Consider the following 20,995-nt stretch of genomic DNA (forward strand, 5'->3'; position numbering starts at 1 on the left):
CTTTTTTTCCATGCATGCATGTAATTAGATAAAAACTTATTCAAAGAGAGCAAACCCTTTAGCTTCTTCTTTGTGCATGTAAGTAAGTAATCTTTCCAATACAATAGATATTATTATAATACATAAAAATATATGCCCTCTTCTAAGGTAAGACTAACATGACAAACATCATTATTGTACATGCAAATGCAAGTCCCTTTTCGTAAAGCAGCTTTCCCAAAATAGAGTTATTTACAAATTCTATTGTATGTAGAAAGACATGTGTTGCTCTAAACAAAACTAATGTGTTAGTCATTATTTATTGCATGTGGATATGTATATTTTACAAAATAAAGCTAATGCTTTTATTCCATGTGATTTCTTGTTTCTCTTCCAAGGTCTAACACAATTATTATTCTTTTCTACACACAAATTTTGGTTTCTCTTCAAAAGCATAGCACAATAATTATATACTTTCCATGTATAATTCTTTTTAAAGAATCCAATATCATAGACGTAATTAACATGGATGCAAAAATCATCTCCTTTCAAGAGATAGAACACAATATTTATATTTGTCATGCAAGAAAATAACATATTTCTTTCTATAAATATCAAACATAGTAGTCTATTTTGGTGCATGCAAAGAAATTATTTCTTCTCAAAAAGTATCCAACATAATAGTTTTATCTTGGTGCATGCAAGGAACTTAATTCCTATCACCATAACTAAATACCAAACAATGTATTCTTTCAAATGATAACACAATAATTACTTTTCTTTGCATTCAATACAAATTCTTATCCCAAAGAATACTAACATAATAGTTGCCTTTTTATGCATAAAAATACAAATTTCCTGCTACCTTTTCAAAACAACAACTTGGGTAACCTTTGTTTTTTTATGCATAGATATTTATGGGTTCTTTTCAAGAGATTACTCTAATTAATTTTTCTTTAGTTCATAACCCATGAAATCCTATCAAAAGTTACCCTGGTTAACTTATAATTGAAGTTACGGAAGTATTTCCAAGAATCAATCTAAATTAATCAGACAAATACTCTTTTCTTTTCTCAAGAAACTTTTATATCATCTTTTATAATTTATGTATATATAAGTATGTTTTCTTTCCAAAAATATAATGTATGGAAATGTTTCCTTCTCAAAAATGAAATGTATATAAACAACCCAAATATCAATAACATGTCTCTAACTTTCCACATAAATTCTTTTATGTGTGAAATTCTCAAACATTCTTTCCCAATAACAAAACATCATTAAAATCCTCTCTATGCATAATTTATATAAACTTTCTTTTTCTTCAAATACTGTAGTAACTTATCTTTTCAGAAATAGCATGTAATCAACATGTATACTTATCTTTCAAATGGATGACCTAACTTGAGCTTCTCTTTTGGTTGAGAGCATCCATCTCTACTAACACATTATTCTTATGGTGCTTCTTATATGGAGCCAAAAATGTTAGAACACCAATTTCCAAGAGTTTTTCCTCAACACTGAAATCGTTAGACCAAGAAATCATTAATATAAATCTTGTAATGTTATTAACAATCTACCTACTTCCCATGTTCCCATGCGTCGGAATTACTCTCGTCGGCGCATTCTATTTTTTTCTTTCAAAAAACACTTCCTGTGTTCCAATGTTTCAGAATTACTCTTGTCAGCGCATTCTATTTTTTCCCCCAAAAACATAACACCAGGTCCCCCATGTATGGGATACATGTTCCTTTTTTTTAACCCAGGAAGAGCTCCCCGAAAACTTGAGCATTCGTCCCCCAAAAAACCAATCCAAGAACCATTTTTGTGTTTCCTTCAAAGTCAGTGAGGTAGTTACAATTGAATCTTGATTGAACCACTCAAATTAAATTTAACCACTAATAGATTTTATGTTATTAAATCCTTGATGTGTTATGTTAGGGTTAGTTTGTTGTATGCGGATTTGCAAGAAAGAGGGAGTGGGAGAACCCCCCCCAACCATTGGAACGCATCCAACCCAAGAAAATGAACAGAAGAACAGTTATCAAGAACTGAACCCTAACTAAATTCTAATCCAACTATCATGTAAGAAAGGATAACTAAATTTTAATTAATATTCTTTGTGTAAAATAAACATGAAATAGGGATGTTACATACTCCCCCCATTAAAGAGAACACCGTCCCTGATGTTCATCTATCATTGGGACTTAATTTCTACTCATTATAAAGAATCCAAACAACTGAAAACGAGATCCTTTCCCTTCAAAATGAAGGATTCCATTTCCAAGGAATACCAATAAGCAAAAGAAATAATGTTGATCTATAGTCATAAGCATTTATAACTACAAAACTAAGCAATTTCTACTTTCCATAACTTAGCCACTATTCAATTATATAGAAACAAAACAAAATATCTATACCAACTTACCGTTACTTACCAATTACTCTTACAAGTCATGGTCACTTTTACGCAAGCACTTCAATAGTGATTGGATGACCCATCAACACTCCATGGTAAGTAACCTGTAATGTATGACTAACAAATTCAATCACATTAGTCACAACATTTTTAATCAAATGAAATACTTTTAACTATCAATCAATTATTTAAATCACAATACTTTTACAAGTACTTAGAGAGAACTAACACTCTAATCATCAAAATGATAAATCACTGCACCACATGCACATTGTCTTAGCTCCCGCTAAAGACATCCACTAAAAGTACCCAAAGAGCACCTAGCTCTCTAATCATCAAAATAGTCAATAACTGCACCAAGTGCAAATTGTCTTAACCCCTACTAGGACATTCAAAATATTATTAATAAAAGAACTTACACTTCTAGTAATTCCTTTCTGAGCACTAGGCTCATTTTATGTCAAAATTGTACATAAAATATTTACACAATTATATATAAAATTCGTTTTTAACATAACACATAGCTGATTAGTTAATTTTTTTAGCTATGAGAACCACAATAGGCTAAAAAATGTTCCTCCCAACCCATGGGAACTGGTTTCCACAACCAGATCAAGTCATTTTCGCATCCAGACAGTTCTTTGACAGAGACCATACCAGGTCTAGTACGGAATTCCACTGGCCAACCAGCTCAAGAATTCCAATGACCACATAGGGTCCAATATAAGATTCCTCTTGGCAGTGTCCTGCCTATTCCTCTGACAGCGTCCCGTCTATGAGGAATTTTTGGGCCTCCTCCAACAGGCTCCAAATCAACAAATTTGTCTTAGGCTTTTTACCCTCTTCACCACCTTGGCCAACTCTTTTCCCTTATTGAGATCATTTATCTCTAGGGAGAGGAATTCCGGGCATGCAAGTACCATCAACCCCTTTGAGCAGGCAACCGTCATCAACCCAAGGCCCTATAGCCTTTCACAACTATCAACAATTGTCTGGCATGTTAAATTTCTCTTTTAGCACTCTTCCCCAAAGTAATTTACATAATGAACTATATGAACATTATCATTAACAAAATAAACATGCATTTACACCATGCATTTACACTTAGCCCTCAACATGGGTCCACAATATCTAAATTGATTGGAAACATAACTAACATACATGTTGCATGCATTCTGATTTTCCAACTAACACAATCATGCATATCATATAGCATTATGCTTTCTCATTTACGATTGCAATTCACATTGCAACTTTTTACCTTGACAGGTTTTCTTGTTTCCATTAAGTGACCACTACTTAATCCCATCAACAATGTTAGTCATAAATATGCACCATTTAACAAGCATCCACTTTCAAAATCATTTTAGTTTCAGGCACAATACTATCATGCATAAAATTATATGCAAATATTCATTAATGTGTAAATGTCAATGATAGTTGAGGTAACAATCTAAACATTTCCAATTTCCCACAGTGTATTGCCATCAACAAACTGATACATGAAGTAACTACCATAATCACTTGTTTACGAATTGTAATAAGCTTAAATCAAATTCAATTCATGCATATAAGTTTTATTAGTTAGTCATTCAACACTAACCAACCACAACTACCAACCATCTTAATGCAACCATGACAAAACTTAGTCAACAATTAGTTATTAAAATCAGGTCTCACTACTTGACTCATTGTTTATTTTCACTATCTAAAGGGGTTCTTCCAATGTCCTTTTAATACACTCTATCATCCTATTCAAGGATGTTCCCCATATTTTACATTCATGCATTCACTCATTAAAAGTATTATATTGTAACTTCATTCATTCTCATTAATATTTCCATATTTTCAAAACTTGGTAGTTGTTTCTCACTTTCCTTAGTGAGTGTTTAATATTGTTCATAAGTGTGACAAATGTTTTATTTTCTTTTATCCACATCAGGATTTAAATTTCATGAACATAGTTTTGCAGTAGACTTTATTACTTACTACTCTTTAATGTGATTATAAACATGAATCACGCATATCATGTCAAAAGTAGTCTACTGTATATATCAATATGTAGATTGTCAGACTCATACGTGAGCTAATGCCCACTAGTGGCATACCTCGATTTCTTTTCCGCTTAACAATTCCCAAAGGCGCCAGCGTTACAACCTTTAGCTATGATACCACTTGTAACATACCCCGATAGCCTCACATGAAAATGTAGGGAGTTGGAATTTTTTTTACACAAATTACCCATTGGTAATTATCCAAATCACTATTCCACATTCCTCATAACCATTAAATAAAATGTTCATTAGTACATAAAGTAATTGTATGATATAACTTTGCATCCAGTTCATGATTCCTTTAACCACATTAATTAATCACATACTCGACATTATCAACATCGCATTATGCAAGGAATTACATCATCAAACTCACATAATAAGCAATCACATCATTGAACACCGATATACCCTGGAAACCCCATAGGGTGAAAACCAACAAACATTTAATTTTATTATTAAACGCTCGTGAGGGTGTTCACCCCTCACTCAATGGATTATAAGGGAGTTCATCCCTTATCCATTTTTATAAAATATTACAATGAAATATCATTAAAATAAAACATACCTAGCTAAAAGCTATTAAAAACGTCATGAAACCATTTACCCACAAATCACCACTCTTTATATCCTTGTGGCATGATTGTTCCGTGGACCATCATGCAGCTCAGACTCATCAACATGGGCCATTAGTTCTTATCTACCACAATGTTAAACCTAATTTGTCTTTGACATAAATCACCATCATTTCCTGTCATTGTTGTCGTCAACAAGCTTTGGTGACAAGATTAGATAAAGTATTAATCAATCAATAATCAGTTTTTAAAAGCAATCTTTTAACATTTATTCATGTGTACACATGATATGTAAATATAATATCACAACATGCTTCTTCTAAAAATATTGTGCAAGTATAAACAAATAATTATCAAGTATGTCAAAATAACTACCACATTACTATGACCATTCTCGCACCAACATGCATTTATATCCAAAGGATACCACTGTAACCATTCATATTCCATTTAAAGGATACTAGCAACTTATCTTTGTTTTCCATGCTTGTAATTAGATAAAATTGTCTTTGTTTTCCATGCATGTAATTAGATAAAATTATCTTTGTTTTCCATGCATGTTTAGATAAAAACTTATTCAAAGAGAGCTAACCCCTTAGCTTCTTCTTTGTGCATGTAAGTAAGTAATCTTTCCAATACAATAGATATTATTATAATACATAAAAATACATTCCCTCTTCTAAAGGAAGACTAACATGATAAACATCATTATTGTACATGCAATTACAAGTCTCTTTTCGTAAAGCATCTTTACCAAAATAGAGTTATTTACAAATTCTATTGTATGCAGAAAGACATGTGTTCCTCTGAACAAAACTAACGTGTTAGTCATTTGCATGTGGATAGGTGTATTTTACAAAAGAAAGCTAATGCTTTTATTCCATGTGATTTCTTGTTTCTCTTCCAAGGTCTAACACAATGATTATTCTTTTCTACACACAAATTTTGGTTTCTCTTCAAAAGCCTATCACAATAATTATATACTTTCCATGTATAATTCTTTTTAAAGAATCCAACATCATAGATGTAATTAACATGGATGCAAAAATCATCTCCTTTCAAGAGATAGAACACAATATTTATATTTGTGATGCAAGCAAATAACATATTTCTTTCTAGAAATATCAAACATAGTAGTCTATTTTGGTGCAAGCAAAGAATTTATTTCTTCTCAAGAAATATCCAACATAATAGTTTTATCTTGGTGCATGCAAGGAACTTAATTCCTATCACCATAACTAAATACCAAACAATGTATTCTTTCAAATGATAACACAATAATTATTTTTCTTTGCATTCAATACAAATTCTTATCCCAAAGAATACTAACAGAATAGTTGCCTTTTTATGCATAAAAATACAAATTTCCTGCTACCTTTTCAAAACAACAACTTGGGTAACCTTTGTTTTTTTATGCATAGAGATTTATGGGTTCTTTTCAAGAGATTACTCTAATTAATTTTTCTTTAGTTCATAACCCATGAAATCCTATCAAAAGCTACCTTGGTTAACTTATAATTGAAGTTATGGAAGTATTTCCAAGAATTAATCTAAAAAAATCACAAAAAAATATTCATTTCTTTTCTCAAGAAACTTTTATATCATCTTTTATAATTTATGTATATATAAGTATGTTTTCTTTCCAAAAATATAATGTATGGAAATGTTTCCTTTTCAAAAATGAAATGTATAGAAACAACCCAAATATTAATAACATGTCTCTAACTTTCCACATAAATTCTTTTATGTGTAAAATTCTCAAACATTCTTTCCCAATAACAAAACATCATTAAAATCCTCTCTATGCATAATGTATATAAACTTCCTTTTTCTGCAAATATTGTAGTAACTTATCTTTTCAAGAAATAACATGTAATCAACATATATACTTATCTTTCAAATGGATGACGTGACTTGAGCTTCTCTTTTGGTTGAGAGCATCTATCTCGACTAACCCGTTATTCTTATGGTGCTTCTTATACGCAGCCAAAAATGCTAGAACACCAATTTCCAAGAGTTTTTCCTCAACACTAAAATCATTAGACCAAGCAATCATTAATATAAATCTTGTAAGGTTATTAAGACGCTGCCTACTTCCCATGTTCCCATGCTATGGAATTACTCTCGTCAGCGCATTCTATTTTTTTCCCCAAAAACATAACACCATGCCCCCCCCCATGTATGGGATGCATGTTATTTTTTTTAAACCCAAGAGGAGCTCCCCAAAAACTTGAGCATTCGTCCCCAAAAAACCAATCCAAGAACCATTTTTATGTTTCCTTCAAAGTCGATAAGGGAGTTACAACTGAATCTTATTGAACCGCTCAAATTAAATTTAACCACTAATAAATTTTATGTTATTAAATCCTTGATGTCTTATGTTAGGGATAGTTTGTTGTATGCGGATTTGCAAGAAAGAGGGAGTGGGAGAACCCCCCAACCATTGGAACGCATCCAACACAAGAAAACGAACAGAAGAACAATTATCAAGAACTGAACCCTGACTAAATTCTAATCCAAATGTCATGTAATAAATGTCATGTAATAAAGGATAAATAAATTTTAATTAATATTCTTTGTGTAAAATAAAAGTGAAATAGGGATTTTACAAAAAAAATATAAAAATCTAAAAATAAGATAGAAATAAAAAGTAAAAAAGGAGAAGAAAGGAAGGTAGAATCAAGAAGCATCCATGCTATTTATTCTTTAAGATCGATTGATTCTTCACCTTGTCTTGAGGATGGACCACATTAGTTGGTTCGAAACGTCGACCAAATCATAATAATGTGATTAATCCGAAAGACATATATCTACATTATGGATCACAAAAATCTTAGACCTAACAATTTTTTCTTTTCTTTAATAAAGTTTCAAATTTTGATAGTATCCTTTGTTAATTTTTATATCAATTTATTTCTACACATTTATGATGATATTCTTTGTTTGACTTTTTTTGGTCCATAAATTTTATATTTTCTAATTATTTTTTTTCTTGCCATATTTTCTCCTTTTAAAATTGTTTCTTAATTAAAAACTTTTTATTTAATAATTAATAAATTATTACACATTAAGAGATGTTATTTTTGGACTTTGAGTTATTTAATATGTTTTTATTCATTTCCCCTTCAATTTTTGTTTTATATATATATAATCATTGTCTTTATTTCATTCATAATTTTTAATATTTTAATTAATATTAGTTACTTTCTCATTTGAATATATATGTATATACATATATTCAAATGAGCCACACTGGTTGGTTCGAAATGCGTCGACAAATGTCTCTCTTTATGTGATTTACGCCGAAGTTCTACTTATAAATAATATGGATCACAGAAGCCTCAATTCAACATATATTCTAGTTTATTATAGTTATCTTTAAATTTGACTTTGGTGCTCTTTAATAGAATTTATGATTAATTTTCTTTAATTATAACTTTTTCATTTCTTTGAATGAATTTTCAAAAACATTGATCTGTTCTTTGTTGATTTTTATATTAATTTATTTGTACACATTTAAGATGATAGTCTTTTTGTCCTTTGTTAATTTTTATATTAATTTATTTGTACACATTTAAGATGATAGTCCTTTTGTCCTTTGTTAATTTTTATATTAATTTATTTTTACACATTTAGGATGATATTTCTTGGTTCTTAATTTTCATTTCTCCGTACTTTTGTTTTTTTGCCAATATTTTCTCTTTTAAAAATTGTTTCTTAATTAAAAAAAATTATTTAATAATTAACAAATTATTAGTTGTAGTAGAAAAATAGTAAGTATTAATATTTTATTATTAAATTACCATTGGATTTTAACCGTGTGAATTTTTCTTTCCTCTCTATAGTATTTATTTGCATGCATAGATTATAATCTTCATCTCAATCCTGATGATGAACCACAAATTCTCCATCTCAATCCTTATGATGAACCAAATTCTTTTGAATGTGTTCTTATCGAAAATATTTTTTTTTAAGAGTCCAGCGGATCCGGGTACTCTATTAAGACACTCCTTGATGTGAAGTCACACATTCAATTCCCCGCTCCTATAGGGGTGATATATTGGACATGATGAATATGTAGTCCTGGCAAGCTTACCAAAAAATCAACAACAACTTTCTTGAGAAAATATGAGCCATAGAAGCATGAATTCAAAAAAAAATCACAATCTTGCTAGAAAATATATTGCTAGATTCCAACCAAAAAACCATTTCACATAGTTAGACTCCACCTTCTAGATAATTGTTCCATTATATTTACAACTACTTAAAGCATTATTACAACTACTTAAAACATTATTAGTCCCTGCTAGGGCCATAGAATTTCATGTGGATAACCGTCTCAAATTTTTTGCCATAATTTGTGGATACATTTGCAATATTCATGTCATGATTTTTAAATGTGTGTGCATTGATTTTTTATTGTTAAATTTTCAAGAAAATCACCGCAAATTTAAATCTTTGAAAATAACTCAAACTGAAATAGCATATTTACCATAAGTTACTCTCCAACATAATTAGGCCAAGAGGTGCTCTATGGAAGAGATGTTGTAATGTCTTGTCTTGTAAACATTTTGACTTAGTCAAATTACAAAAAAAAAACATGGAGACATTTTTACTAAGTCAAATAAAATAAAATAAAAATAACATTAAAATAAAAGTAACTTCATGGTATTTACTCATAGTATTGACCTATAGTATGAGAACCCATGGTATTAAACCAAGGACAAAATGTTGGTTTAAGTAAGTCTTTGCATCAAAAAGTGGATATGAATAAAATGTAAATAAATATACTTGCCTCTAGTTAGTGCCTTACTAGTGGTTATTACCCACCAAAAGTTATACAAGACCAAAAGTTATACAAGTCCTTAAACCTGAATAGACAAATAATTTTTCCACTTCATTATCAATTTGAATTGAGAGCATATTTCTAACTTAAATGGCAGGACTATACTAAACTATCGTGTAGCATTTGTTTCTTTATTACGTAGATAAATCATTCTATTTTGGAATATAGCTTTCACAATTCCATTCAAAAAAATATTTTAACAACAAAAAATTACAATCTTGCTTGAAAGTGAAAATAACTATTTGGTCTTTGTCATTTTAATTTAATTATCAATTATTATTAGATGGATGGTAGGGATTTAACCTCCATAAAATATTCTAAAATATCCTTAATAATAGTCACATATCAAAGGTTGAGATTTATCTGAAAAGTAGTTATGTCATTTCTACTTTTTAATTAAATTGATTAATTAAAAGAGAATGTGCAAGTGTCATTATGAAATGAGTTATGGTTTTTTGGATATGTGGTATTAATAAATGATAATATTGTAACAAAACCTATTTACAAGTTAAGAATCTCCATGGTAAGATTCGATGAATGTCCATGGTTAAGAATCTTGTTAAATGCTTTTGTAAATGTATACATGTGTAACTCATATATTATTATTTTTAATTAATAATAATATTATTATCAAAGTAGTTATAATTTAGTTGATTCTTATGAATTTTTTTTTAATCTTGACAATGAGAGATGTACCATGAAATAAATGTTGTGATGTTGATTGACATTTATCAACCATTTAATTTATATGGTTGTGTTAATATACTAGCACAATCATATAAATTAAATCTTTGTAAATGTGAATGGAACATCAATCCATGATGCACATCAAGATACTTCATGATATACATTTCACATTATGAGATTCAACCCCACTTTACCATGGAGATTCTTAACCTGTAAATAAGCTTTGTTACAATACCATGGCATATCAATACCACATGCCCAAAAAACATAACTCATCTAGTAGTCAAAATAGCTTATATAATATTCTATTCTACTTTAATTTTATAACATTTTTTTTAATTAATTGAAAAGCAAAAATGCATAAATTCACCTCAGGATTGGGCGAGGCAACCAACAATTGCTTAAACTAGCGTAGAGTGGAATTTAAGTAAGTCTTTGCATCAAAAGTGGATAGGAATAAAATGTAAATAAATATACTTACCTTTAGTTAGTGCCTTACCTTTAGTTAGTGCCTTAATAATGGTTACTATCCACCAAAAGTTATCCAAGTCCTTACATCTGAATAGACAAATACTTTTCCACTTTATATATCAATTTGAATTGAGCATATTTCTAACTTAAATGACAAGAACTAAACTATCATGCATCATTCGTTTCTTTATTGCCTGGATAAACCATTTTACTTTGGAATATAGCTTCCACAATTGCATTCAAAAAAAAAAAAACAAAACAAAACAAAAAATTACAATCTTGCTTGAGATTCCGATGAAAATGGCTATTTGGTCTATGTCATTTTAATTTAATTATTAATTATTATTAGATGGATGGCATAGATTTAACCTCCACAAAATATTCTAGAATATCATTAATAATAGTCACATATCAAAGATTGAGATTTATGGCAAAAGTAGTTATGCAATTTCTATCTACCTTTTAATTAAATTGATTAAATAAAAGAAAATGTCATATGAGCAAGTGTCATTATGAAATGAGTAGTGATTTTTTGGATATATGGTATTGATAAATGATAATATTGTAACAAAATCTATTTACAAGTTAAGAATCTCCATGGTAAGGTGGGATGAATGTCCATGGTTAAGAATCTTATCAAATGTTTTTTTAATAAAATAATAATAATAAGGTACTTATATTTTAGTTGATTCTTGTGAATTTTTTTTATTTTTGGCAATAAGAGATGTATCATGAAATAAATGTTGTGATGCCTAGTGACATTTATCAACCATTTAATTTATATGGTTGCGCTAGTATATTGGCACAATTATATAAATTAAATCTTTGTAAATGTGGATGGAACATCAATCCATGATGTGCATCAAGATACTTCATGATATACATCTCACATTGTCAATGATGAAGATCCAACCCCACTTTACCATGGAGATTTTTAACATGTAAATAGGCTTTATTACAATACCATGGCATATCAATACCACATGTCCAAAAAACCAAAACTCATTTAGTAGTCCAAATATCTTATATAATATTTTATTCCACTTTAATTTTATAACATTTTTTTTAATTAAATTGAAAAGCAAAAATACATAACGACTTTTGAGATAAATCATAAATTATTACTAAAAATATTTCAAATAAATTAAACCACTACCATACCCATTAATTATTAATAATAAATAATAATAAATTAAAATTTTAAAAACCCTATTTTAAAATAAACATACATAATTAAACTTTAATCTTAATAAAACTAAATCTAATAATTACTTACTATATCAAGTACTTCATAAAATATTAAAAAATTATAAACAATAAATGTTGATCATATATAAATTAAAAATGGTCTCCTACTCTATTTATATGTCTATTTTCTCTTAAAATGATGGAGACTACTAGAATATCTAGAAGTGGAATATTGATATTGTGTGGACACTCTCCAACTAAATATGATAGAGATGTTGTAATATCTTGTTTAACATTTTGACTGAGTCAAATTACATAAAAATAAAATAAAATAATTATAATTACTATAAAACAATATAACTCCATCAAATTACATAAAACTAAAAATAAAATTAAAAACATAAAATTCATAATTATCATTAATTATAATTAATAATTAAATAAGCTTATATCCATCTTAATTCCCGATCTAGAGCTCTCGAGGGATCAAATCTCTTGAGATGTAAACATTTTTTAGAGTGAAAAGAGATTTGATCCCTTTATGCTTGGTAGATCCAGAATTAAGATAAATTTATATTAATTTAATATTAAACAATTTTTTGTTAATTAATTTACACCTTAAACAAAGTAATTTTTTATAAAATATTTTCAACCATTTTTCAAAAAATAAAAAATAATTTTAATCTTCATAATATTAATCCATAATATACGCCATAATATTGTAACAAAAAATTTCATGCTTAAAAAAACTTTAATTTTAATAATACTAAATCTCATTATATAAAGTTCTTCTATCTAACCTCTTTTCCTTTAAAATGATAGGCTACTATAATATGTCACAATTGAATATAAGTATTTGATACTAAACATGTTTATGTTATATAACCCTTAAAATGATAGGGGCTACTATAATATCTCACAATTGAATATAGTTATTTGATGGTAAACATGTTTTTGCTATACGACATTTATTTGTACCACGAACAAAGTAGCCATTTATAAAAAGTTTCAATAATTTTTCAAATATTAAAAAAATAATTTCATTTATTTTCATATTACATTAATTTCATTGATCATTTATATGATACTCATAATATTGATCTGTAATAAATAAAAATCGTGATAATTATGATATTAATTTTGATTTGAAAATGGGGCATTTAGGCTTCTTGTCTAACTTATAAAAACCTCTCGCACTTCCAAAGCTTTAAATTTTCCCAAATTTTAATAATCAACCAATGTGGAATTAAATATGTGCTTGAAAATATAGGTGTATGCTTGTATTTGTTTTTAATTGATTATATGCTTTAAAATCTATTGTTTGTGTTGTAAGTTGATGTGCTTAAACTGATATATAAATGCATATAACAGTAAACAATGCAGCAATAAACAATCACATAGAAACAACAATTTAATTAGGAGTTCACCCACAACTCTTGGGCTACGTCTCTGTGAGCTCTAGTTAACTCAACTAGGCTCTCTAGGATTATGGTATAAGTCCTTTTTACAAGCTCTTAGCTCAACTCCTACTGTTTTACTCAGAAACAGTGGGTTCAGACACCATGTCATTCCCTGGCTCTTGAAGCTCTGGCTCTTGGCTCTTCACTTGACTTCCAAGTGACTCCCTTGGTTGTTCTTTTTTCTTTTGCGCTGCCTCTTTTTGCTCTTTTTCGCCTTAGCTTCCTGCTTTGGCTTCGCTTTCAACAACAACCCCCAACAACCTTCAACAACCCTTGTCTCTGTCATTATGTGGCTTTTTAAGCCAAATTGACGTTGTCGGTTCATTTTCCCTCTCGGTCTCTCTGACTTCCTGCTTTGGTCTGCTCAAATCCCCTCTTTGAGCATTAAATAATCATTGCTAACGCCTTTAGGGGAGGTGGCCACCTGTTCTACAATGGAAGAGTGCATCGGCGCTTGAAATCCCCCAGAAACAGTCGTTCCCTGTTTACACAGAGAAATGCTGTAAAACATGGGAAAAATCGCCAAATCTCTATTTATCGAACTTCAAAAGTCCTTAATTCTGCTTTATAACACTATCGAGTCCTCCTGAAATCGCTTATCACAAGTCACAATGCCCATTCCGTGGCTTCCCTTTGTATTTAGAAAATACGTTAAAAACATTGAAAATATCGCAAAAATGGCTTTATGCGGACTTGAAATAATATACATTTGCATTTAGGAACCCCTTTGGGTCTAGATTCATCGCATCGGCGCATTCCTTTGCTTTTCGTTTATTAAACGAAATATGCGAAAATACATAGAAAATGCCTTTGGGTGGATTTCAAAATTTATGGCATATCATTTATAACTCTATCGGGTCCGGCTATCGCATCGCGCGCGCACACACACACATATATATATATGGCCGCTCCTCTGTGTAGCTCCGATGCGATATTGCGATGCGACTTGTCGCAATCGCATCTCGCATAAGCCCCGAGCCGTTTGGTAAGCGCTCCGCTGTAATCACCGATTGCGATATCGCGATCGCAATAATCATATAACATGTTCCAATATCCTCCGCCTACCACTGCCGATTGAGATTTTCCGATCGGATTTGCACCATTGATCGTCCAGATCCAACGGCTTCTGTTCATTGTTGGTTTAAGCCTCCGATAGGCCTGTTTTTGGTCATTTCTTTGCGTTTTTGCCTTTTGATAGTGTAATCTGATATTTCTAAAACTTCTCTTTTTGCGATGGTCTTGATCTTTTAGGAGATTTTGAAGACTTAGAGAGCTTTTAGGACCTATTTTTAGGGGATTTTGCCTCTTTTTCCAAAGGAAAAAGGGCAGCTTCATTTTGTGATAACTTCTACATCCTAAGTCAGTTTTTGCCCATTAAAGTTGTAGGAGATTTAGAATGAGACAATCTCTACAATAGGGCTAGTTCCAGGAACTCCCTTGGGCTTTCATTTTCCTCAATGAGGAACACTTAGACTTAGGAGTCTATCCAAAATCCATTTTGAATCAAACTTTAAACTTGATAAAACTGAATCTCATCACATCATTAACATATTATATAAAATAATTTTATAAATATTTAACTAAATCTCATTACCTAATAAATATTTAATAAATAAAACTAAATCTCATTAAATAATAAATATTTTATAAATAAAATTAAATCACATTACATAATTAACTAATTATATAAAATAATTTATAAAATATTATAAAATTATAAACAATAAATATAGATTAAAAAGTGAGTTGTTTTAGTGTGATTTTTAATTTCTCTAAAATCCAGGAAGAATTTATTGAAATCACAAGTTTGATGGGTGCCCTATAGATTTTTCACAGTGTTGAATCCATATATATAGTCAAAAAACCAGTTTAAATAACGCAAATCAAAATTTCACATCCAAATTCCAATACCAAAAGCCTAAAAAACACACTAAAACAACTTCATTAAAAAGATTTGGTATTGGATTAAAAAATTAATCTTATGGTATAAAGTTATAATATAAAGTTAATATTATAATATGAAATGATTTTTCTATTATTTAAAATGTGGTTGGTAACCTTTTTATTGTGTAATTATGATTGTGTACTATCACACACAATTTACAAGTACATTCAGTGTGAAATGAAATGAAATGATATTTTAAGGTCTACGAGACTAAAAATAGTCTATGAGACCATTAGTTCCTTGTTTTTCGTTTTTTTCAATTCAGTCTTTTTCCGATTCAAATTGATGATGAGCTGACCCAACCTTCCAACAATCCCCTCACTAAAAAGACAATGCCAAGAAACTGATGCTAACATGCTCTCATAACTTTTTCTAATGTCTTTGAATGCATCACATTCCAAAATGAAACTTTTTTCCGATTCCACAGCCCCAGACATGCAAAATGTACTCTCCCGTTCTTCCCAAGCTTCTTTAGAACTTTTCCACTGTCTTGTTTCACACCAAAGTTGATGTGAGTTGGTCTTTAATTGAGCAATAAGAACCTTTGCCCTCCACGAAATGCTAGCTCCAATGAACTCTTTTTGTTGTAAATCACATGTAGGGTTGAATTCCTCAATGTAATATTTCTTCTTTCTACCCAACTCTTTTCTCCATACTTTTTTACTAAATTTCTCCATAACAAAATCCTTTAACTCCTTGCTATTTGTGGGACAATGATTGAAATAACAATAATGTTTTCTGTTTTCATGCAGTAGTAAAGTTGCTTAGCCAAATATCAATAATGAAATTAGGGAAGTCAACTCAAATGGAATATAATAATGTCTCTCGAAAACTCAATTCGATTAATCCAATCTTATGTGAACATTGATTTATGGTAAAAAAATTACACCTATTTTAATTTTCGTACACCAAATTTCTCATCACAATGTTTTGACTCTTATGAGTCAAAGATATTAAATAAATATTTTTAAATTTTTGAGTAAATTACATACATTTCAAATATTTTTGTCAAAAATATTTTACAATTAAATAAATGTTGTGTTTTTTATAATAGTATATTTTTATCTTATTTTTAAAAATATATCTATAACATTTTATTTTTGATAAATGAAACTCTAATCTTTTACATCATTTCAATAGTAATAGGTCCATCCATAAAATATATCATCCCAAAAAACTCAAACATCACAAATTAGTGATTGCCACTGTTTTGGCGAGCTGATGATTATTCTCAAAATCCAAATACCATAAATTCATATATAATCAGCTTATTAATAATAATTTATTTATTTATTACCATATAAAATTATTAAATAAATTATTATAAAAACACATAAACTTTTATTTATATATGAAAATCTATTATTAAATTTTATATAATTACTTTTATTTTAATTTGAAAGGGAAAAAAATATATTTCTATTAAGTATAAAATTTCTATTTCTATTATATATTTTATATTTAAATCAACTTAATATTTTTTTTAAAAAATTTAAATTTTTTATTTAGATATTTATTTTTAAAACCTACATTACTATATAATATTATTTTTTTAATAAAATATTTATTTATTAATTTAATTTTCTATATTATTATATGTTTTAATATTATATAATATTTTTCTATAATAGAATAATGATCGTACAAAAATTATTTCTATTTTATAAATTATTATATTTTAATTAATCAAATTTAATTAAATATTCAAAATAAGAATATTATCTATTTCACTTAAAATTTATTAATATAAATAATAATTATATTTAAAAAATAATAATATTAAAATTTTAATATTTTTTTATTTTTTAATAATTTGGCATAAATATTAGTATTTTATTTACACTTTTAAGAATGATTCACTTACAACTTATATATTATAATTTTATTTACATTATTATTAACATTTTATTTATATTAATATGGTGTTATATGATTTATTTATTTATTCATGTTTCATAAAAAAATATTGATGGTTCTTCATTTATGGATAGTATTTCTAAACAAATTTATTAATGTAGATGAGTGAATTTGCCAAAAAAAATTACAACTTTTCTATGTTTTAACATTACAAATTGGTTTTTTTTTAATATGTAAATTTATTTATTTTGAATGTAATTGGTTCAACTATTATTTTGAAATGATTACATTTGTATAGGGTACTTCACCATGTTTTAATGATGTGTACAATGTGATTTTGATGTCAACCAATCAGAAGTATGGAAATTCATATTTTGGCATTCTAATGGTTTAGAGCTATTGCACATTAATGAATGAAGACAATATACCGATATATTTTAGCATATTTGATGTATTTGTGCAATTTTAATATTTTACAAAAATAAAAATTGATGAAGTAAGATATATATATATATGTTTGCAGTTTTAGTTAGTAGAATTTCAATGCAAGATAATATTGATACTTCTACATTTAAGTAGTAATCTTATCACCTCACACGTTTATCTTCTTGTTATGGTTGGCTACTCTTTAGATATTATAAACATGTTTGATGTATTGTAATAAACAATATTTTTTTCATCTTTAAAAATTCAATAATTAAACTAAACGACGGGGAACACTAGCTATGCGGTCTTGTTTAATACTAGACATGTTTTTGCTGAGTCGTGTTAATTTGCACCACTAACAAGGTGGCCTTTCATAAAACATTTTCAACAAATTTTCAAATGTTCATAAAATAAAATTAAAAAAATTCGTTGATGTCATTAACTTCATGCGCCTCAAAAAACATTACGAATGAAAGCGGCATCTCGCTTCATGGTCAGTGAATATCACAGTGAGGAAGCTTTTGTCCACTCATGGAGTAATTCCATTCCAAATGGATCGTTTTTGGGAGAAAGACCGACCCCAAAACTAACAAGGTAGCACAAGCATGTTTCAAAAAAGAACAAGAAGATTTAGCAATGTCATGGATTGTGTGTTATATTTGTTATATCAACATGGTTCATGAGTTGCGGAAGGTATTGGAATAACGGTAGAGTAGGGACATAATCTTAGGGATTATCAAAGGTTAGTCTAGATGGATGATATCATGGTTTTATATTAGGTAATTTATTATTTAAATATAGTTGGTTTGGGGAGGCAATGATCAACATTACCTATAATTGGGTGGCAATATTGTAGCACTGCTTATGGTGAAAACAAACACCCAACGTTTTGCTCACTAAGGTGTGTTGGTTTGGGTTTGATCAATACATGTTAGTCAAGCATGGTATGACTAATACTTTCAGTTAAAAACCATGCAATTCCAATAGCAAGATCATGTTAGTGCTGCATGGTGATTAGGGTTCTTGAGTGGCATGGGACACTTAAGTGGAATGAAAGGTATGGGGCCATCACAAGTGGTATTAGAGCCATGTTCAAATGTGGCAATTATATAAATGTATCTTCATAAACACCATTTTCATTGGAGGATGTAGTGGAGCTACATTGACAAGGATTTTAATAATTCAAGTGGGGGGAATGAAAGGAATTTACGTGAGCTCAAAACCTTTCCCTACTTGACATGCCATGGTAATGGCATAATGGATGGTTTGTTAGGAAAACTTGCCCAAGGGTGCAAGGCGAGTCTATATGGTTTAGTTGTTTTATTGATTGACTTGTGGGTGGCAGTCACGATATGAATAGGACGTTGTATTAGCGTGTAGGATCAGAAGGCCAAGGATGTCTAACTTAGCAAGGGTGGTTGACAAATGAAGTAGTGTAATGAATTCTTTCATGAAGAACAATGTAATCTAATGGATTATGTGTTATCTGTGTTATTCCAATAATGTTGATGATTGTACTAAATGTATGTGAATGTTTGATGAAGCAGGGAATTGATCTTTGAGGACTATCAATTGTTGGCCTAGATGGATTATAACCTAGTTTTATGTTGGGCCAATATATTATTTAAGTGTAACTAGCTTAAGGGAGGCAATGGTGTAATATTGGCCATGGTTAAGTGGTGGTGGTATAACATTATCTATGGTGAAAACAAGCACTTAACATTTCACTCGCTCTAAAGAGCCTAGCTTGGGTTTGGTTAGAATATGTTGGTTAGGCATACTTTAGTTGATATTTTTGGTCAACAAAGATGCTCAATTAATAAAATTATGTTAGTGTCGCACAATGACTAAGATTCTTAAGTGGTATGGGACACTCAAGCAAAACAAATCAAGTGAAAGAAAAAGTCTAGGTCCATGGAAAATGGTATCAAAGCCACATTCGTATGTCGTAGTTACGCAAGTGTCTCTTCACAAACACTCTTTTAATTGGAGGATTTGATGGAACTACATTGATGAGGATGTTGATGATTTGAGTCGGGGAGAAACTAAGGCATTTGTGTGAGCTCAAATCCCTATCCTTCTTGAGGTGTTAGGGGTAGTGGCATGAAAGATGGTATGCCATGAAATCTTGGCTGAGGGTGTATGACAAGTTTATATGATTAGGTTTCCTTGGTGATTGATTCATAGGTGGCATCCATTAGATGGATAGGCTAGTGTATTAATTAGGCTAGGAGGATCAAGGATGTCTAGATGTTAAAATATTAGTAGTTCAGAATGTATTTTTTGGGTCCTCTAGGAGACGATATGTCAACTCAGGCATATGAAGGATTGGCTAGGAGTCATAGAGACACGTTGGTTGGGCTACTTGCACTCCTTCGCATCCCTCATATCTTGTATATATGTGTGGCAAGGAGTGCCACCAAGAAGAAGGTGTGGAGCTTTGAGGTCTAGCCATAGGTCTGTGCAAAGGATCCACAACTCAAGGAAGGCATTCACTAGCTTAAGGAAGGGTTGGATTGTGTTTAGGTGTTGGCCATATCTTGGAGAAGATAGTGCTAAAGGAGGTTATAGCCATGAAGGGTTGGTTGCAAACCTAAGGGTTAGTTGTTAATTGTGACAAGTAGGCCACCGGGTAAAGGAGGTTTGAAGGACCAGACCATAACTGCTATAGGAAGGCCTAGGAAGGTTATAGGAGAGGTCATAGCTAGTCACAGGCCACAACCAAGAAGGAAAGTCGCATGTCTTGAGGAAGTCTATTTGGGTTGGTTTAAGGTTGTTATAGCAACTCACAGGGATAAATAAGGAAGTCGAGGGTCTGGTAATTATCAAAGGAGCTTACCGAGGGTTAAGGAGATAGGTCGCAATATTGGAGGTGCAACCAAGAGCCTAAGGGAGAAGGTTGAGGTTGAACATGGATAGTTGTGGAGGAAAACAAGGGACAATGAGGTTGTCAGGTGGGCAGAGAACTTGATAAGTTGATTGTTAGTGCAAAGGAAGTTGGATGGGAAGTTTGAGGAGGGAAAGGAGTGCCCTGTGTACTACAACATGTAGCTGACGAGTTTGGTGGAAAAGGACACCAAATTGTCAACAG

The sequence above is a fragment of the Pinus tabuliformis genome, chromosome 4_1 (assembly GCF_031772625.1).
Source record: "Pinus tabuliformis cultivar Carrire ecotype Pingquan chromosome 4_1, CPIR1, whole genome shotgun sequence".
Classification (NCBI taxonomy): Eukaryota; Viridiplantae; Streptophyta; class Pinopsida; order Pinales; family Pinaceae; genus Pinus; species Pinus tabuliformis.